Below are 22,995 nucleotides of genomic sequence, written 5' to 3' on the forward strand. Positions count from 1 at the left end.
TTGCACCATTCTTTTTAATCAGGGGGAAGGCAGGACTATTAAAGTCTAATTTACCTGACTCTTCCCTGTTTTAATTCACACTATTTCACTCTTACACTTCCAAAGCCCCTTACACGCACAGCACCATACGGCAAGGAATGAAAGATCTCTGCCAATGAGCCCCTGCTTAGGGTACCCGTAGGATAGTGCAGCGCCGACCCGACGAGCAGCATGCCCCAAAGATGAAGCATGACACCCAGCAAGCTGGGTGTGAGAGGGCCGGCATTCCAAAAGGAAGGACTTCCCAATCCCTCCCCTTTCTTACCAATACTACCAATGTGTAGATAGGGACCTTTTGCAGTCCCATCTCCTTTTACTCATCCCTCAATTACAAGGAAGTGTATCCCCTTTCTCATTATGTTTAGCAAGGCCATTTATGCTGGACCTCTTTAATAGCCCATAGTCCCCCTCTTTTGTTGGAATGAGAAACGAATGCCATGCACACGTCTCTAGACAAAAGGATATTGTACAGGTACGGGGTTAGAAAATTGGATGAAATACACAGCAAAAGATGGTCCGTTAACTTTTCCCTAATACGGTACCTTTATTGTACGAATTCTTGAAAACGTTAGGAGACAGATGAATGATATTAAGACATCACCAAGACCTATACAATTTAAAGTTTGTGACATTCTGGAATGTAGATACCTTTGAACACAGGAATGAGTCAGGAGCCATTGCAGGGACGATTCAAACTGTTATGTCAAATAATCAAGTGAGGCCTAATTCATCATTTAATAATGTAGAGGGAATTACAGAAACACCTAATAGAGGACCTGTTGGACTTGGCCCTATTTGCAGGGTCATTACTAAACGCTTTGCCTTCCTACTGTATTTTGTCTGACCTGTTTTTGTTAGTTTTATGACTCTGGGCTCTTTACCACTGCTGATCAGTGCTAAAGTGTATATGCTCTCCCTCCTGTAAATGAATGTATTAATTGGTGACTCCATGATTGACTGTTTGGTTTACTTGTCAGACCCTAGTACAGTGCACTGAGTGTGCCCAGGGCGTGTAATTCCAAATGCTACTAGTGGGCTTGCAGCACTGGTTGTGCCACCCACAGAAGCAGCCTTGTAAAATGTGTCTAAGGTCTGCCATTGCAGAGCCTGCGCGCAATCTGGTACTGTCATGCTGACTGGGCAAGTGCACCCACTTGCCTGTCTCTAAACCTTCCCTTTTCTTCATATCAGACACCCCTATGGTAGGCCCAAGGGCAGTGTGCATTGCAAGTATAAGGTAGGACATGCCCTGGTGTGTGTAGCATGTCCTAATAGTGAATTACAGCCATTTTCGTTTTTCACTTTTGCAAGGCTACCTGTTCTCCGTAGGACAGAATGGGCAGTTAGATTAATATGTCTTATAATCCAAACTGACTCAGAGAACATGGTAGAAATTCGAGTTTAGTATGCCATGAACTCAGAATGATAAAATACATCTTTTAGTGAAGTTGGCTTTAACATTCTGTGTTTGAAAATACCACTTTTAGAAAGTAGGTATTTTCTTGTCTAACTATCCAAACCTGCCTCTGCTAGGTCGTGTATTCCTTGTCTGGAGTTTGAGTGACAGGGCTAGGGAATTCCAGGAGACAGAATGAGTCAAACCAGTGATGAATACAGAGATCTGCATATAGATGGGTGGGAGGAGGTGCACCTGGGACCTGAATAGGAAAGTTCTGGCTTCACCCTCTGTGGTGCGTCTGATGTCTCTGCCCTGCACAGTGAAAGAAGAGAAGGAATCATGTCAACAAAGTGCTCCAGGGCTATGCTTTCCCTCCGCAATGCTGGCTCCACCTCCTGTGGGGCGTCTGATGTTTCTGCCCTGCACTGTGAAAGGAAAGAAGGAGTCATGTAAACAGAGTGCTCCAGAACTGGTTTTGCCTCAACAAAGGCCCCCCCACCCCTCAGAGGACAAAGGATTTTGGGGTATAAATATTGGGACCCTGATCCCAAGAAATTAGATCACTTTTGGACTACAAGAAGAAACCTCTGCTGAGGAGAGGAACCTGAAGAAACTGAGGAGAGACTATTCCTAAGCTGACGTGCTGCTTAGGGGATTGGCCTGCAGTGGTTGCCTGACTGCCAAAGAGAGGAGAAAGAACTTTGTGTGCTTTGCTTTCAACTTGTGAAGGATCTCCAAGGGCTTGCCTCCTGCTGAAGTCTCAGGGGCAACAAACTTCAACCTCCAGCTCCCCAGAGTTCTTTGGAAGTGCCTGCTGCTGTTTTGGTCCTTCTGAGGGACTGCGTGTCGCAAGGAGCTGGAGCGCAACTGAACGAGGAAGAAGCGTGTCACCATCGCTGCTGCTGCCGCCGCATCTCTGAACATAGGTGTCGTTGATGTAGCTGTCTCATTGCACCTCATTGAGAGAAGTGTCTCGCAACAAAGAGGAAGCGTGTCACCGTCACTGCTGCCTGCCATCGCATCTCTGAACAAGGGTGTTACCGCTGGAGCTGTTGCATTGCACCACATCGAGGGAAGGGTCTCGCAACGAGGAAGAAGCAGCTCGCCATCGCTGTTGCTGCCGTCGCACTTCTGAACAAGGGTGTCGCCGGTGGAACTGTCGTATTGCACCGCATCGAGGAAAGCGCCTCGCATCCCAGTAGAAGTGCGCCACCGTCGGAGTTGCTTCTGTCGCATTTCTGAATAAGGATGTCACCGCTGTAGTTGTCCCATGCTTCACACAATAGTGGGAGAAGAGTGTTGCAGCTGAAGCTGTTGCTGTCGCATCACTGAACAAGTGTGTCGCTGCTGCTGTCCACGTATCGACAAGAGAACTTCTCGCATCCCCGGAGAAGTGTGCCGCATCTGGAAGATATTCACGTCTTTATTCCTCTGCTCCGGAACTTTGACGCATTTCCATCGCTGCCACATTGCTTGTTGTGGAAGCGCAACGCATCGTAAGGTACATTGACGCAAAGTGTTGCACCTCAAGAACTGAACTGAACTAAGCTAAAACTACCATCTTAAAGTACAGTATTGTGGATTTTTGTCGTTTAATGGTCTTGTGCTAAATCTATATAAAGTATTCTTATTTTTTAATGTGTGCAGTGGCGGCTGGTGACATTTGAAAGTGGTGAAGCGTAAAATTGTCGGATTGCACTGCGGCGAGCAAGCGAGCCTGAGCAACCTAATTTTGAAAAAAGAGTGGGAAAATGGTGCATTTTCAAGCAAATTTTAGGAAGCAGGAAGGTTAATAAAGCAATATTTATTTATTTATTTATTTATTTTTTGCACTTATAATGCGCACAGATACCCACAAAGGGTTTCCCGGCGCAAAATAGGAAAGCTGAGAACACAGAAAACACAGAACAGCAGCCCAATTAAGACCACAATTATTTATCAAAAAGCCAGGTCTTTATGCCTTTCTTAAAGCTGGCGAGATTTACCTCCTTACGCAGGGTTAGGGGCAGAGAGTTCCAGAGAACTGGTCCCAGATGGGAAAAAGACTTTCCCCCCATACGGGCCAGTTTAAATCTAGGAACCACAAAGTTAGCTCCATTTGAAGAGCGGAGGTTTCGTTCAGGAACATAGGGCCTAACCAGATTCTGCAGGTACTTTGGTGCGGTCCCTGCCTTGATCTTAAACATATAGGTCAATGCTTTGAACCGGACCCGGTTCTCAACTCTAAGCCAGTGCAGGTCCTTTAGGTGCTTCGAGATCCTAGCTGTCCTAGGGATCTTACATAGCAGCCTGGCAGCGGAATTCTGGACCAGTTGGAGCCGCCTAATCACAGCTAAGTTGGAGCCCAGGTACAAGATGTTACCGTAGTCAAGCCTAGATGTAATCAGTGCATTGACTACGGTCTTCTGGGTATCCATAGGCAGCATCCAAATGATCTTCCGCAACCATTTAAGGATGGTGAAGCACGTACCAGCTACTTTGTTTACCTGCTGTTTCATCGATAGGGAGTCATCGATGCATACCCCTAAGTTTCTGACTTGAGTGGCCGGGCTGGGAAAAGCACCCAGGGAAGGCGGCCAGTGGGTATCCTGCCATAGATCTCTCTTTTTACCTAGGAGAAGAATCTCAGTCTTCTCCCCATTAAGCTTCAGCTGATTAGTTGACATCCAGCTGAAGACTTCCTGAAGGTCTAATTTCAACGCAGAGGGGGATGAGGGCTTTGAGTTGGTGAGAGAAAAAATAATCTGCGAATCATCCGCATATGTCATAAGTTCTAGGCCTACTCGCTCTGCTAAATCGGCGAGAGGGCGGAGATACAGATTAAAAAATAACGGGCTCAGAATTGAGCCCTGAGGCACGCCATGTGGAGAAAGAAAGGTGTCTGACTGAGCTTGCGAGGACGAGATTTGAAACGTCCGGTTGCTCAAGTAAGATGCGATCCAGTCAAGCGCTTTCCCTCCGACACCATCATCACTCAGCCTAGCAAGTAGTCTGTTGTGTGAGATGGTGTCGAAGGCCGCACTTAGATCAAGTAAGACAAGAGCAACCGTTTGCCCCTCGTCCAAGAGTCCCCTGATCTTCTCGGTGACTCCCAAGAGGGCGGACTCTGTGGAATGGCCCGCCCTAAAACCTGACTGAGAAAAATGGAGAAGGTTATTGTTCTCCGTGTATATTGAGAGTACACCGTGAATATGCTTCTCTAAGATCTTTGAGAATGCAGGTAGCAGGGAAATTGGGCGGTAGACTGTATAATAAGACTGAATTATTTATCATTTAAAAAATCGCCAATTTTTATGAGCTATAGAGGACAATCTTTGCGTATGCTGATGTTATCATTTGCCCATATTAACCTTAGAACACACACACTCTCGTAATGGTTTTACCTATACAATAAATACACTCATCGACTGTGCAGTGCTGGGAAAGAGCAGGCTGGACCTGACTGTGTCAGTCGCAGCCACTTAGCTCTGACTTGCAAGTAGGCACACAGCCCACTGAGCTACCATGATGGCCTCCTATGGCAATGTTATTTGCCACTCGTGACACAGCCTTGACCAGACAATCCCCTGCTTTAAATGGGGCCTATGACAACCTTCCTATGCCGTTCTGAGTTTAGGTGAAGGTTTGTACGGCTGCCGCTGGTACTGGTTTGAAAGATCTGACATCCGCAGCTTTCACTGGAACTACTGTGCAATTCAGACACACTTACTCTGAAAACTGAAACCCTGCTAAGGTCCCACATATTAAACCTTTCAACAATCACCAGGTTACTCCCTTCAACTCTCTGCGCATTCTGAAACACTTTCTTCAGTGAGACCCCCAGAGAGGCATTCTGGTACCTGCAGTTTTTCACACCACATCAGACATCAAGGTTAGTATTTTGAAGTTGTTTTCTAGTGAGACTCTGGGGTATTCTTGTTCCTTCAGCCATTCACATCACAACCTTTCCTGTATTTTCTCAACTTAAAGTCAATATAAAATGAATCTAATTAATCACCTTAGATACGTCATTACAATACACACTGATGCCACAAATTAAAATATACTTCAGGTATCAGATGTACACCTCACCCCGCCCACGACAAAGACATGCTCGTTTGATCTCAAGATGACTAAAACTGACAGGATGCCAGGCCAGGCAGCGTGAGCAAGCACTTCCCTGCACTCTTCTTTGACCGGTGCGTGCTGGTAGCTTACCCCATACTACGAACGAACAGCACACCTGCGAGATTTTCTGATGCATCCGAGAGGCCGGCGGTGTGGAAATTAGCAAAATTAATGTACCTAAGCGGCGTTCATTTGCCCTCTCCCGTCCCCCTCCCTGTAGACACCACGTATACCCTGAAATATTGACCGTATCACTCCGCCAGTAAAAGCCCGTGCCCATATGTACCTGACAGCCATTTTAGGCACCTTGGCCTCTTGCCCACTCATTAGAATCACTGGCTTCCCTCCTGCGCGCATTTGAGCACCCCCCTCCCACTCTCACATGCATAGACCATGAAACCCAGCACTCTGCGCGACCCTGCTATGAAAGGCAACCCTCCTGCTTGACCCAGGCACCCCCCATTTCCCTCTTGAAGAAGCATCCTTCGCCTCAGCTGACATAGCCCCCCCAGCTGTATCTGACTGCCCCTGTTCTCTCATGTACGGGTCATAAGATCTCTCTCTCTCTGTGCGACTCTGACCCTGCGCGCACCCTGACCCCCTCCTTCTCCCTCACATGGACAAGTCATAAACCTTCCTCCTCTGCAAGACCCTGTCCTTGGGAGTCACGGCCGCGCCTGACCAACACCTCCTTTCCTTCCATGAATGCCCCTCTGTTGACGAGCCTTCCCTCCGCGCTCGATTGTCCACGTGGCATGAATACCACTCCTTTGATGACCCCTTCCCCCGAGTCCGGCTGACCACACATGTCCGAGGCCATCGCCTGAGTCAGGGGATACCATTTACTGCCCTATTTGTATGCCACTATTGACCCTAGCCACCCCACCCCCTGGGCTATGATCAGGCGTACACATCCTAAACAGTTGACGGAACACTCAGCTGCGTGATTGCCTTCCCCTCTTATCAGCAGGTCAAGGGTCCCCATTGTGAACACATGTGGGGTAGGATCACCACAAGGATTATAGGGATGTTCTTCTCTTGCGTCATACAGCCCTGATTGTGTTATCGAGTGTTCTGTAAGGTATAAAACCAAGAGTCTCAGCTCACTTGTTAGAGCACCTCCCGATGGCACCTTGTTTCGTGTCTGACATGACAGGCTCTCCTCATGAGAATTAAACTCTGTTCTTGATTCCTGCTTCCAGCGCCCGTCTCTTTATTTGGGTAACTATTCAACATGGGAACTAAGAGGTGGTTTGCGCCAGCGGCCTGGGCATCGATAGGGTTCTGGGCTCTGTTTCCACAATTGGCGTCCCAACGCGGGGTCCATCAGTGACGTAAGGTCCAGTAAGAGAGATCCAGACGATGAGGTGAACATCTAAATGATCGGAGTATACATGCCTTGAGAGGGCCCTCGTCCGGCTGCCGATTGAATGAACTTCACCTATTCTGAACGGACCTCTCTTGAGTGACCTACTGTCCTGACTGGAATCCCACAGGACTGCTGCGGTAAAATCATGGAGTAAGAGAACGATCGGGCGCTGGAAGGAGGAAGGCGAAGAACTGCCCACACGGTCCGGTCCGGGTAAGGTCGCGTAAATGCGACAAATTGTGAAATGATTGTTTTGGATAATACTAGTATTACGCTTTGTTGAAACCCTCTGGAGATTCACCGTCTGCAAACGGAGAAAACAACAGGCTCTCCCTTTGCAAGCAGTGAAGGATAGGTAACGCAGACTTTTGTCCCCGTTGTAATCCGTCGTGCCTACCTTCCTCCCCCACTGTTTCCCGAACTGTCGTTCGTGGATTATTGTCTGGAGATTCTTTGTCTGCAAACAGGGAGGAACAAGGTCTCTCTTTGCAGGTAGAGAAAGAGTAGGTAACGATAACTTTTCGTGCCCACTTATTCTCCCCACTGATTGTATTGACCGAACATTGATTGTTCGGTATTGGTTCGTTTGAGGTATTCACCGCCGCCAAACAACGGAGAATAGAAATATTCCGCCTAGTCTTTGCCCGCTGTGATAAGATAGGTAATGCAGATCTTTGTCCCCGTTGTAATCCGTCATGCCTATCTTCTCCCCACTGGTTGGTAGCCTGTTTAGCCCGGACCGCTTATTAGAGATGAACCACCCAGCTCCACTGGAGGGTACACCTAATGAGGACATGTTCATTAAGTGTGGACTAGTCGCTATAGCTTATAATAGGTTATGGCATAAAAATACAAGAAAAAGAGTTGAGCGAAATCAGTAGGCCACTGATGAGTTATCAACTTCGCTAAAAAAAATGAAATAAGAAATGTTAGAAATAACTTGCAATAAGAAACATAAAAATGGCGAGGGAAGACAAGCTTGACACCAAGGCAGCCACGAGGTAGCTAGGCTCCATTGCCTACTCCTGCTCCAAACATGTCTGCCTCATTGCCCGCCACGCCCAAATAACGGTCACATGAGATAGAAACAATTCAATAGGTACCTACCCCCATTCCGGAAGCTCCCGAAGTGCAACAGGTCCGCGGTTACGCCCATCCGGAAGGCGAGGCCTCGAGGCACGAGGGGCCCGCCTGGCCACGGTCAGAAGGAGATGATGTTGGGCAGGCGGTCCAAAGAATGGCAGAGTCCTCTCCTTCTCTCCTGCTGCCCTGCGGGCCACGGGGGGGGGGCTGTCTTGCCTCAGCCACCGACCCCCCCCCCTTCTGTCTCCCGCCTGGTCCGACCCACGAAGAAGGCCGAAGCCAAAAGCGAGAATGGCGGAGCTTGCAAGTAGTCCCGCCACATGTCAAATCCCTGGATAGTTCCAGGTAGTGCCGCCACATGTCGACGCCTGGACAGTTCCAGGTAGTCCCGCCACATGTCGACGAGAAAAGGGGGGGATGTCTTGCCGCAGCCACCGACCCCCCCCCCCATCTTCAATGGCTGGCACGGCCAATATCGAAACGACGGAGCCGAGGAACGGCGCGGGGTCGCTGGAAGGGGGAGGTGACGCGAACGAGCCTCCCCCACCTCCCTCCAGGTGGAGGCTTCCAGCGACACCCCAATGCTCTTACTTAAAGAGGGTCAACATCAAAAAGCGGTCTTCTGCCCTGGACGGGCGCACGCCCCATGTCTGTTCTTCTCCTCAACCTTGAATATTCTATAAGAGCCGGGGGGCACCCCGATCCCTCCGCATGGGCGCCCCCGTCCCCCTCACTGGGAACCGCGACATCGACGCACTCCTGCCAGCGCCAGCTTCAGTTTGGAAATGGCTAAGGTGCAGCCACGGCACAGACTTGTTCAGTTCCGGAGGAACACCAGAATGACCCGGTAGGAAAATTGTTGCCGCCCTCCCCACTCTTTGACTATCGTTAGACTGTTACCACATGATTCAAAACTTTTTGAACTTCCAACGGAAGGCCCCGGTCCGACCACGAATCATTGGAGACATTCTGACTGTGCTGGAACTCGCCTGACCCCACCCAAAGATGGCGCCGACATAAAATGAAACGTTTTGAATAAACTTTGTTGCACCCTGATTGCGCAGCCTTTTGTCCCGAGATATATGCGCAGTTTTTGGATAATGAAATTAGATATGAAGGTTATTAAGTATGTGCTTGGACAATGAACTGACTTAGAGTGGGTACTGATTATAATATGGAAAATGAATTGGTGCAATTTAGGTAACGAATGAACTTGGATAATGAATTTATGAATTTATTAAAGATGAATTACTGACGTACATCATGCTTGCTCTGTAGGGAAGTTTAACGCGATTTTATTACACTGCTGCACTTTATGCAATAAACTGCCACCTATTTCGTTCTTCTTATGTACAGTTTCAATCTGCTTTGTAGCCGGCCCACCGAGTTGTAGGCCTGTATTTGTACATCAACACTTTTTATTAAAAGTATTTTGAAAAAGAAAGCATGGTTGTAGCAGTTGCATTAATGCGTTTTGGATGTCTTACTACTGTGAACGAAGAATAAGTATGATGAAAGATGTAGACTCAAAAGGGATCAGATATTTAGCAGCTACATTGCGTGTCACAGGCAGCCAGAAAAGTGTTTTGGACACCCTTAAAACGACACCACGGAAATGCCACCTGACCGCCGCCTTTGCACCCGACGAAAAGGGGTTACGACCAAGTAGCTCATGTAGATACGCAGATCACCAATGATTATCTATCTGACACCCCTGGTCCCTCTGGGCTTAAACGCCGAGATGATAAAGAAAGGCGGTACGTGGAGATAGGTCGAGTAAGTGGTAAGTAAAGGCATTTTCGGACTACGGCATGTTGATGTACTTTGAATGCTGTCCCCCACCCCTTCTTCTTCCTCCCTTCTGCAGGTCACGTCAGAACGACGGATGAAGTGTGGGAAAGCGACGGTCGAACCACCGACGAAAAGGGAAAGAGGGGATAAGTGTATAATCCTCATAACGATAAGTTTAAAAAAAAAAAAAAAAAAAAGACGTAGACTTAAACATGACTGTTCCTCCTTAGAACATAGCGACTGAGAGGATGGACTGACATAGGAACTGGACAGGTACTGAATGACGGAAAATTGACTAGAAATGACGTGTTAAATAATGTGACTGGACGTTTGACTAGGTAGGGAAAGGACAAAGCAAAATATACGGGTAAGGGTTGCCACGGCACCACCCGTCTAGGAAGTTAGAAATGTTGCTGATGTTCAAAATGCACTGCCCCCCTTTTTTTCACACTCTTATAGATATAGCCAAGCTGCCCGACGGTTCTCCTGATCAATACTTGCCGTTGCCTCAGCCTGGAGAACTTCCCGCCAAAGGAAGGGACTGAAAAATGGTTTAAGATCCAACCATGGGTAAAAAGCACGACCAGGTTAATTTCTGATCGACTAACCGAGGTGTAAGTATTGGCAATTGAGAACGCTCGAAGAAATAACAAGCGAGAGGAAAAGGGAGGGAAAGGTAAAAAGAACTAAGCACGTAGATAAATAGGATAGTAAAGATAGGAAGGATATAAAAAAAAAAAAAATATATATATATATATATAATAATATGGATTTTGTTGGCCAACTATTGTTTTCTGTTTTGTCGTGAATGTCTTATATATATGTAAAACATGTACTGTCTTCCTCTGTCTGAGTTCGTGTGTGTGTACTGTAGGGGTTTATGTTCTCCCTATGTTTGCGTCTCTCCGTTATCTGACCCCCTGCTGTTCTGTGTTGTGAACGCACTAAATGACCTATTTTTGTACACATCTCTCTGTCTTTCTCTATCTCTATCCCACCTTTTTCCTCTCTATATCTCTCTCTCTCTCTCTCTCTCTCTCTCTCTCTCTCTCTCTCTCTCTCTCTCTCTCTCTCTACATGTCATACGTGTACCAAATGGCTCGTTTAGATTGCGGATGACTCTCGCTCTCTATGGGAGTCTCCCTATTTCCTCTTCCTTTGTATGGTAAAGTTGTGCCTCGCTGGCACTAGTCTGATTGAAAACTTATTGAACGCGAAGGTGTTCAGCGAAATTGACCGAAACTAAAATGATTGTATCTCGCCATATTACTACCTCTCCTTTCTGCAAAAATGAATGAACTTGAATTGGCTGAGAAGGAAAGGACAGGTAAGACGACTAAGGTCCCCCAATCTGACCATTTATAGGGGAACTGTATGTCAATGGCACCTTATTTTTCTGTTCATCAGAGACGAACACCAACGTCTAGATTGACCCCCAATGCCCAGATTGCCCCACCCCCTTTTGCACCCAAGTGCGAGCGCCCGAAGCATCCCCGCCCCATTTGATAGACCCCAGCTGCTGTCCCGGATATAAACATGATGACCATGAGTAACTGTCGTCCCTCGAGAAAAACCTGTTTTACCCTGACTCTCGATGATAGCGCCCCCGCCCTGTTTGAAAAGGTTAGCCAGCCTTGAAGGGAAATGTTCCGAAATGTTGAATATGATGAAATGCACAGTTGATGGGAATCTTATTTATCCTCACTTGAGTTATAAATAGGACGATGAATAAACTTGGCATGAACTCAGTAGGAATGCCGACATATGCACTGCTTGGTAATAGACCTCTGACTGTGACCGATGAGCGTATCTCCCAAGTGCGTTGGATTGAGGGAGGAATTCACATGCATAAATGTCTTCTCCTGACCAGTTCTCTAAAGCTTGTTTTGTACCTATTTCAAAGATATACGATCACCGGAGGAGAAGGGTCGGACGTGACACACAGCCTAGCTGCAGATCTTGAGACACATGTGACCTCGACCAAAGGTGGAGCTGCAGCGCAACAAGATGCGGGACGAGACAGCAATTTCAAACGTGGAAAATGAAACTTGACGGGCTGCCCTGAAGCCCTCCGTCTGCTAACCCACGTGTGCCTGGAGTCTCCGTCCCCCTTCTTTGGGCCCGATTGATGGGCCTGCCTGCTTGTTATCCTTTGCTCCCTTGGTCCCTTTTGTGTGTCCCAGGAACTCTGACCCAACTCCGCTCTCTCTCCTATCGACTGTTTGAACAACCCACACCCTCTTTTCCATGTGACCTCACGCCCAAAGGAAGAAAGGCATTCAGGTGGGAATAGGGTGTTGCCACGGAAATATAGGTGCCGAGCATAAGGCGCCGTTAAACGGATTGTTTAGGGAACAGGACTGTGGTCTAACAGCAGAGGACTGACCGCACCCTGCAACGCGTAAGGATAGAACCGAGCTGGACCTATAGCTCCACCGCCGGTGCTCAACAGCGCCAACGAAAGGACACGGACTAGAGCCTACCAGTGATGGCTCACTGATAAAAGACACTGTGGCGAAGAGACTTTGTATATTGAACTGATTCCGCCCTCAACTGCTTGGTCAAAATGTTCATTGGTCACATTTTTAAGTCAGAAACATTTATGCTATGTAGTGCTTTTGAAATGATAGGAACTCGACAAATGCAATTTCCTATGTGCTGCATTCTGCCCATCACATCAACTGTTCATGATTTTTATGCAATATGTTAGTATTGACAAATGCTATTTCATCAACCACATGTTTATATGTACGCCCCTTAACTAGGAAGGATAGGAAAATGAACTCGCTTATGTTAAAAGCGGCGACTGTGGAAATTAGCAAAATTAATGTACCTAAGCGGCGTTCATTTGCCCTCTCCCGTCCCCCTCCCTGTAGACACCACGTATACCCTGAAATATTGACCGTATCACTCCGCCAGTAAAAGCCCGTGCCCATATGTACCTGACAGCCATTTTAGGCACCTTGGCCTCTTGCCCACTCATTAGAATCACTGGCTTCCCTCCTGCGCGCATTTGAGCACCCCCCTCCCACTCTCACATGCATAGACCATGAAACCCAGCACTCTGCGCGACCCTGCTATGAAAGGCAACCCTCCTGCTTGACCCAGGCACCCCCCATTTCCCTCTTGAAGAAGCATCCTTCGCCTCAGCTGACATAGCCCCCCCAGCTGTATCTGACTGCCCCTGTTCTCTCATGTACGGGTCATAAGATCTCTCTCTCTCTGTGCGACTCTGACCCTGCGCGCACCCTGACCCCATCCTTCTCCCTCACATGGACAAGTCATAAACCTTCCTCCTCTGCAAGACCCTGTCCTTGGGAGTCACGGCCGCGCCTGACCAACACCTCCTTTCCTTCCATGAATGCCCCTCTGTTGACGAGCCTTCCCTCCGCGCTCGATTGTCCACGTGGCATGAATACCACTCCTTTGATGACCCCTTCCCCCGAGTCCGGCTGACCACACATGTCCGAGGCCATCGCCTGAGTCAGGGGATACCATTTACTGCCCTATTTGTATGCCACTATTGACCCTAGCCACCCCACCCCCTGGGCTATGATCAGGCGTACACATCCTAAACAGTTGACGGAACACTCAGCTGCGTGATTGCCTTCCCCTCTTATCAGCAGGTCAAGGGTCCCCATTGTGAACACATGTGGGGTAGGATCACCACGAGGATTATAGGGATGTTCTTCTCTTGCGTCATACAGCCCTGATTGTGTTATCGAGTGTTCTGTAAGGTATAAAACCAAGAGTCTCAGCTCACTTGTTAGAGCACCTCCCGATGGCACCTTGTTTCGTGTCTGACATGACAGGCTCTCCTCATGAGAATTAAACTCTGTTCTTGATTCCTGCTTCCAGCGCCCGTCTCTTTATTTGGGTAACTATTCAACATGGGAACTAAGAGGTGGTTTGCGCCAGCGGCCTGGGCATCGATAGGGTTCTGGGCTCTGTTTCCACAGCGGGGTTGGAGATGAGTCAGTTACACACCACTGACATCCCTCCTTTGCCCCACTTTTCAACAGCTGAAAACTCCGATCGGAGAGGCTTGAATGCGGCATTAACCCTAGCTCCCTCTTCCGCTGGCACACTAGTTATGGGACGACATTTTCCTTCAATGAGAAAGTGGAAAACTCATACACTTTTGTAACCGCCTTGAAAAAGATTGACGTCGGCGTCACGTTATTTATATCTTATAGATCTCCATGACAAACGAGTACTGGCTCTGCCTCACACGCCAGTGTTTCCACATTCCGAAAGCTGACCTCCCTTTGACCATCATGCCACTTGGAGGCCCTTTCACCTGAACATCCATTCCAGTAGCCTTTGACATAGCCAACAACAAGCTGCCCTCTGAGCCGGTTCTCTGACCTGCTGCATTCCCTATTGACAAAAACGTTATATACCTCACAGGGCCGTTTAATAAATCCTCACGTCTGGTTTATCTGATGACTGGGTGTTTAAGCCAGCACTGTAAGACTAGGAGAGGCACGTCGACGTCGCTCGGAGACCATAACATACCTCGACGGGGTTAATGAAACAAACAACCGAAAATAAACTCAAGTCAGGTTTTGTCAATTTGACGTCACAATGCAGTTTTTGCACAGCTGCCAACCAGGTCTCGAGCAGGAAATAAAACTCAGGCATCCGCTTGATGAAGCAAGCCTTTAATGTTGAATAAATAATGATAACGGCAAACATAGGCTTATGAACCCCTCTGCACATTACCTCGTGGGACATCTGCTCGGGTTCCTGTTAAAAAACTCACCTCGCTTCAGTTCATGGAACAGCAGGCAGAGTGTAGAAGGAATTGAAACAGGGAGGGAGGGGCGCAGGCAATGACTGAATACACACTGTACTGGGGAATAAGAAGGCAGAAAACTTACCTGACCGCCGGTCAGCGCCGCGTCTTCTAGGCCCTTGGCACCTTCACTGGAGCGGAAAGCGGAAACCCCGCCCTCCATCCTCAGCCAATCCTGGAGCTGGAGCAGCACCAGAATTACAAAACAACAATGGGAGAAGTAGGGAGATTCAAAGGCACTCTCTCAGTCCCCGGTTAGATACAAGTAAACAAAAACAGAGAGGTAAAATCGGTCTCAGAACAGCCACAGAGACGGAGCGAGAAAGATAGGAATCACACACTCACTTTGAGTGGAAAGGAAAGCCCTCACACACCGACCTAGTCAGTGTCATGCTTCATCACTGGGCCCCACCAAAGAGGCCGAGTGCCTCTTTGGTGTGCTGCGACGCCAGAAAGACTGCGGAGCTGGTTGTGTGAAAAGGGCGTGCTGTGAGGGTAACTAAAATTAAAAGTGCCGAAAAGGGTATCAAGAAAAAAGTTTAATGAGTGATCCCTAAGACACAAGTGAAGAGTATTATGTGTCTGAATTTAGCTGCCAAGGTTTTAGGATTGGTTAAATTCAGAAAGAATACTTAAGTCAGTCAACATGTTTCTGCCATATGGGTGGTTTCAATTTACCAAGGCATTCATCAGGACTAAACCCCGGCGGTATGGACTTTCTAATCGTCCACCCTAACCTGGGGACGTGAAAGTGAAAATATTAAAAAGGTGAAAAAAGTGCTTAGAAAAAGTAGAAGAGCGAGTCGCTCATTCCGAAAAATGCTCCAAATTGTGGAGTATCTCAGCACTTTAAAACAGGGCGCTACTTGCACCATGGGTCTTGGGAGGTGGGTTGGAGCATGCCTGGCACATCGCCCTCAACGCTCTCAACCCGCAGTGAACCTGGGTTTCGCCTCAAAACCGGACCCCGATGACCAGCACCAGAATTGACACAGGGCATGGTTGCTTTCTGCCCGCCTGCCCATTAGGAGAGCGAGGTTTCGCTCTCCTATGGGCATGCGCCAACCGAGCAGGCACAAGTGCGCATGAGTGGGCAAGGCTGAAAATGTGCCCTCCGTCCCCACTCATGCGCACCTGTGTTGCTGCCGGCCCCTGACAATGCCTGTCAGTCAACATGACACAGGACCGCCCACCCCCTTCAGACTCTGAAGAGGGTGGGCGGTCCTGCATCATGCTAATTGACAGGCATTGTCCCTCGGCGTCTTTGAACTTAAGTAAACTGAGAGTTTACTTCAGTTCAGAGAGACACCGAGATAGCTGCGGGTGCGGGCGGGGGGGCAAAGCCCTAACGCCCCCAATGGACGCACCGCCACTGCCTGTGTGGTGTCCTTTTGTAGTGTTATCACTGGTTTACTGTATGTGGTCACACATGCTTTACACACTGCCTCCGACATAATCCTGTCCGCTCGTGCCAAGCTACCAAAGGGGTGAGCAGGGGTTATTTTAAGAGTGTACCCCCTTACCCTGACTAGAAGCAAGGGTCCCTATTTGTCACAAGTGCCTACCTGTGCCAACTAGAAACCCCCAAATCTAACATTGGTGGTCAGCAGCGAGGATTCGGGACATGCATTTGGGACTCATGTACAGTGACTGGTGAACACTACTTAGTGAGTGCAAACCATAACGCAATCACATACTGTTTTTTTGTTCTATGGTGTCCTCCTGAATGTATTTCTGAAACTATATCTATGGTTACCTGTTGCAAAATGGAACTTAACTTCTGGCACATGTTTGTCTACACAATGAAGGAGCTACGTGTATTTTGCAAGGAAAGGGGGCTGCCTGTGAAGAGAAGGTCCTGGGAGGATATAGAGGCATCCCTATTTCAGTATGAGTTACCCAGCTGGAAGGCAACACTGCCAGTTGAGTCTGAGAAGGAGGAATTCTCTAAAAGTAAGGGAGAAATTGAAAAAGATAGCTGGCTTCTGGCTCATGAGCAGAGGATGAGAGAAATTGACAAAGAGCTTAGGAAGCTTGATGCAAACCCTAGAAATGTATTAATGTCTAACCAATGGGAACATTAGCCTACACCACCAAAGGGAGGCACAAAACATTTTTTGAAAACTGTTCTTACTTTTCAGGTTTCAACGTATCCAATTTAGAATCATTTTACTTTAAAAATGTTAATAGGACAGGAATGAAAAGTATTTTGACAAACACCAAAGAGATTTATTCTGCAGCCCTTTATGCCCAACTGTCTAGTCATGGTTTTGACTTTTGGAAAGACAACATTGAGACAAAAACTGTTTGGGGTACTAAAGATTGGCAAGTACAGGGGGTAGAAGCATTATTTAGAGCCTGCATCATCCCTGAAAAAATCATGTTTTTGAATGACACTGTCCAACAGACGTCTTGCCCTGGGTTAGCCAAGATTAAAGACATGAACAAACCGTCCATACCTAAACCTATATTATTATTATTATTATTATTATGCTGTTTTATAACGCGCTCAATTACTGCCGGAGTATTCTGGCGCGAAATTCTTGCTAGCACTAACACTTCAGAGGGGGAGGTCGACGTACATACTATTTTGCATCAAAACAGAACAGATCCTGATTGGAAAAAATGGTTGATCTGGCCCACATACTCAAACAACTGTCAAGATAGACTTCTGAACAAAACCCAGGGTTTCAAATTCATAGGCCAGACCCAAGATATGTTCAAAGACAGCATCCTGGAATATTAACAACATACAGTGTAGGGAAGCTTTGCCTTGATTGGCTACAAAGATCTACACTTAAAGATGTTAAGCAACACTTACTTAAAGATGACGCTGAGAATTCTTGTTAGGACCAAGAACACTGCGTCATTAACGTTTTATATATGCCAGTATCTATGCATTTTTAATGAAGCATGGAAGATTACGCAAGCAGAGACTGCAGAAAGAATACGAGAAATGTATATTATTAATTTAGAGAAAACTCTCTCTGTAGTTGACAATGGGTTAACGACTCTGTCATCCAGGATATATTCATTGGACAGCATAGTGTCTTCTGCCATAGACATTATCGAACAGGACTTTGTCATGTTGCAACATGGTCAGTCGCAATTACGTTCTATCATGCTATTAGGCTGTACGTTGCAAAACCTTTGTTCAGGCTTGGTGCCTTGGCGTTTATTCAATACTACGTCACTGTTTTTAGAATTCAATCGCACTAATAAACAGATGAAATTGGCGCAAAGGGGAGCAGACTATACAATGCTGAGCATTGAAAAACTGGAAAGATTGTCATTTACAGTAGCAGAAAAGCCAGCTACTGAATGAATTTTACATGGAACAATAACTCTGCCTGTTACAATTTTCCATTTTCAATATTGCCTAAAACACATAACAGCAGGCACATCTGAAAGGTTGGGTAAAGAATGCATCAAGACATCCTGGGAATTAATGTATACACACAGATGTTGGAGTGGGGGGCGTGAAGTGTTTATTAGCGGGAAAAACTGTGAAAATGCACTAAGCGGTTCTCTCCTTTGTCAGGGTATAAGTCTACATGGGGCCTGTGATGGTTCCTCTTACAACTTATCCTGCCACCTTGAGGAAATATAAATTTTATGGTCAAGAAATGTTCCCTAACGTGTACCCCACCGTCTCCATGTACGAGCTTAAAGTGCATGTAACTTCCCTCCTGTGCCAGCTATGAAGACGCAAATACATTTGCGTCCAACGTTAACATGTCCTCTTTCAGATCCACCTTGAATGGATTGAATATTCCGTTCCTAAATATGCCGTGCCAACGTCTTTATGTAGTGTACTTTACACGTTTTTCAGCTCTGGCGAAGTAGGCCCTGAATTCTGCCATCAAGCCTTTTCCTGCCTTTTGACTCTGAACGCCTCAGCCTGAGCTGCCTCTGTACCCGTGACCCTTGCCTTACTCCCTGTGCGGCTAACGGCGCTTAGCCCAGCCTGCTGCCTGCCAAGACTGTATTCAACCTTCGAATTATCTGTTCCGCTCCTCAGAGATACATTCCTGCCTACTAGTTCAAGTAAACATCTTGCCAGCTGCAGAGCAAAGGGCCCGGCCTCACTGTCTCCGTGCAAGTAATTCATAGCTCCTGTTACCATGGTAGGCCCATGCCCCCCGCATCTCATGCAGACACGTAGACGCTTATGCACGCACTCACAGTCAGTATAGAATAGCCTCTGCCCAAGAGACCTCTCCCTCTAGATAATATGGTTCCCAAACATCAGATATCCGATATGATATAGGTACGAGTTGATCCGACATGCCAGACTTCTGTCTCTTTCCGCTAGTGTAAATGTCAAGTCCCCTGCACCCTCCAGCTCCACGTCAATCACACGTCATGCAGCTGCGCGCGCATCCAGATTTCAGATTTCTGCTGACATTGCAAGATTCTGCTATGTACCCACCTACTTGTGACACCTTCATGTGACGTTTCTAGCACACACGCCTAGTTCACGCCTTTTTGATTACGTATTGCTAACACGTGTATGCTTTTATCTTGTCTCACTCAGCTGTTATGCCTTCTGTATTGATATCTATTGTATGATTTAAGTATAAAAGTTATGTCTTGTCAATAAAGTATGCTCTATCCCTTCCTGAACCCCAGTGGTGTCAGGAATCCGATATCCGGTTCTAGAACCATTCCTTTTTAAGGAATAAAACCCCTAAGAACTCTAACACCACGGACTCTGCGTCTTTCTTTCCGATTGAGTTATTTTTGTTTAAGTACTTACCTGCATAGAAATTAGGACGGTAAATCAAATATTTACCACATTATTTTGGCGCCCGAACAGGGACCCCTCCCCCACCTCACGCGCCGGTTGGTGCGTTGCAACCTTTGCCCCCTGCCATAAGTCAAGACGGACAATTACGCATACCCGCAGGATTTCCTGTATCTCCCTCTGGCCCACGGAGGTGACGGAGACTGCGATCAGCACCCAGACGAGGCGGTGAGGAGTGCGGAGGATCCCGACCAGAGCCTAGCCAAAAGAAGCAAGGTCCGAGGTGTCAAGAGGCCCACCAGTTTCCGAAGTATCCACGTGTCGAGTCGAGTCGAGCCGAGTCCGGTCCAGTCCAGTCGAGTTTTCCGAGGCCTTCTGTTCCGTGCTTCCCGGTGAGTACCATTGCTGGGACGTATCTAGACGGGTGCATTATTATGTATCCGGTAAAGACGGGTTTGGGTACACAAACGCGGTCTGCACTGTTTTAGACAGTGTATCTGTGCTGTTTAGCAGTACATCAGTTATTCAAGTTCTTGCACTGTTCTCCAACAGTGTATCTGTGCTGTTTAGCAGTACATCTAGTATCGTGGGTAGTCATATGTGTTCAAAATGTTTTCATGTAATTAATGACGTGGTATGAGTGATTGTTTGATGTTCATTACTGTGTTTTTGTGTAACTAGCTGTGTTCAGAGTAAGTAACAAGTGTTGAGTATCCAGTACCAAGTAACAGAATGCCGTTTTTTAATAAATTAAGACAGATAGGAACTAGGAAAGGGATACTAGAGGAAGAGATTCCTATCCCACCTAGGGACACTCCAGGAAATTTTATGTACCATAAGCATGGCTTAGATGCCATACTGTACCTAGATTTATGGGCGGATTATACCAAGCACCTAGACGAGAGACACAGATGGCCCGTTACAGGAACATGGGATGCCGAGTGCATCATGAAGGTAGAAGAAGCGCTATGGAAAAAGAAAGCCAGACAATCTCAGAAAGACGCCATAGAATTTTGGCGAAAAGAATCGCATAAACGTGCCGAAAAAGCACTCCGAAAAGAAGACAGACATAGAGAAGAGTCGGATAAAGTCCGAGAAAACGAATTAGTTAATGAAGAGATCCGAGTAAAAGCAGAACAAGTAGATCGCATGCGAAACACTCTTGCAAATGGCATGTACTTTGTGGCCGAGGGTCTGCCTAAAGCCACTTCAGAAATACCGAAAGATCTGCCGCCACCATTGGTTCCGACTAAAGTAAGTCACAGGACCACTAAAGATGTATTCCTCGCTTCCTATCTAGACGATGTAACTCCCGCTTACACCAATTCACGTGCCCACGTACCGCCTACTGACGGTGACGGAGGTGGCAACATACTCCAAGACAATGTCCAGTCATCACCGCAACAAAGTTCACCCGTTCGACAGTCTGCTCCACCTGTTCCTCCACCTCCACCACTTCCCACATCTAAGATTAATATTCTAAATCCGTTTGCGCCCGATCCTGGTAGGAGTCAAGTTCAGGTACAGATACCGACTTCACAGACACACAATCTTCAAGTCTCCGCCTCAGGAGGTGCGACAGGAGGTCTCCAGACTCCGCCGCCAACACATAGATTGAACCTAAGGGACATAATGAGGCAACGTACACCCCAAACTCCACGTTTCGACATGCTTAAAGATCCCCTTCCCATTTGCAGATATGATCCAGTACCCGGTAAAGACGATAGAATGTTGTTAGCATCGCTACGCTTACGAAAGGTTGCAGATTACCTAGTGTTATTTCCAGGAATGACTGAACACCTAGATAGAATATATCATTTTGTCCAGACTGGGGAAAATCCTGAAAGTATTAAAGAGGCCCTGGCTCACCAGAAAGTTGACACTCAAGGTTGTATATTACGTTTCTTTATAAATTGCTTAATAAGAGAACGAGACAGGCCTGGAGTAGACCAGGAAGAGATGGAAGCACTAAACAAGTGGGGTCAAAATATAGCCGAGGGAAAACATGATAAACTGAATTGTATAGCAAGCATGTACAAGAAAATCAGAAAAGCAGTAATAGAAATACACGAAAAAGAACAAGAAAAAGAAAAAGGAAGGGACAGGAATGACTCCCCCGAGGAGGACGGACCTGAAGAACCAGACACGACTAAAGAGATGATAGCGTATGTAGGTAAGGGAAATTACCTTAGGAAAGGCATTCGCCCAGAAAGCAAGAGAGTTTTTCTCTCTGGCATATCAAAGCCGAGTTCTCCTGAATATCTGTTTCAAGGCACCGATAAAATTCTTCAAGAACGAATGGGGTACCATGTACTCGATTCTATGGATGAACAAGAACTAGCCCGGTCATCAGTACTATGGGCTGACAATACTAGCACATATAATGATGATACAGTAGCACAGACATTTCTGAACCTTTCCCCAGACGAGCAGAAATTAGCCGGTGTATACATGATTCAGCATCTCATCACGTTATACAGACAACAACATTCTGATCCAGGTCCCTTACCGGATACATTAGAAGCGCTACTTATGAATAGATGGAGAGGCCTAAGTACCAGATTAATTCAAATAATTCTAGAACAACGACGCAAATATAACGCTTTCTTAGGCCCACAATATGTCTCAGCTCCGCCCCCAGAAAGAAAAATGTTTCATTTTGACTGGCAGAATCCTTTACGAGAAGTACACCCAGTTATGAATGCCAATAACGCCTTGGAACGTGTGTTTGTGTACACACCTTTAACAAAGTTAGAATTGTTAGAAATGAAGAAACTAGTACCCTGTCACGATAAAGACCCTGCAGGTTTTCACCGAGAACTTAAAGACATGTTACTCATGGGAGATTACACGTATACGGATATTATGAAATTATTAAAAGTACTGCTGCCCACCGGCATTTACGAGAAACTCAAGGAAAAAGAATGGGAGGTGGGAGATAAAAAGATTATATGGACTGAAATAGAAGACGAGGAAAAAGGTCGTACCCCAGGGCTAGGCCTTGGGGATAAAGCTAAAGCGTTACCAGGTTTAATAGTACAGGTCTTGCCAAGATTATTGACAACTAAAAAGGAAGACTGGGACGCAATCTCAGCCTGTAAACAGAAACACGATGAAGATACTAGTGACTTCTATTCAAGATTCGAGAAATGTTTCATTATTAATAGTGGCCTGAAACCAGGTAGCGAGTCATACCCACATCTTTTTGTAACAAAACTAGTCGAGAACTCCCTGACACAAGTTAAGAACCGTGTATATAAAGTTGAAAGTACATGGCAAGCAAATACGCCATCTCAGATGTTACAAATGTTACAATACCACCAGAACAGAATTAGAGAAGAACAGGATCACGAACAGAGACGTATGAAAGACACGAAAATGAAAATGTTAGTGGCACAGTCGGTTCCAGCCGACGGTCAGAGGAAGGGTACGACCCAGACAGGTAATGCAGCAGCTCCCGTTAAAGGGACATGCAACTATTGCAAACAGCCAGGTCACTACGTACATGAATGTCCGGTCCTGAAACACAATATAGCAACAGGTAAAACTAAAGAAAGACCGCATCCGCCTAGACAAGACCAGGTCCAGCAACAGACTTCACAGAATTCACAGCCTATGCATGCTCCACCACATACAGCACAGACTGCAGCGGTATCACAGCC

The sequence above is a fragment of the Lissotriton vulgaris genome, chromosome 4_1, assembly GCF_964263255.1.
Source record: "Lissotriton vulgaris chromosome 4_1, aLisVul1.2, whole genome shotgun sequence".
Taxonomy (NCBI): domain Eukaryota; kingdom Metazoa; phylum Chordata; class Amphibia; order Caudata; family Salamandridae; genus Lissotriton; species Lissotriton vulgaris.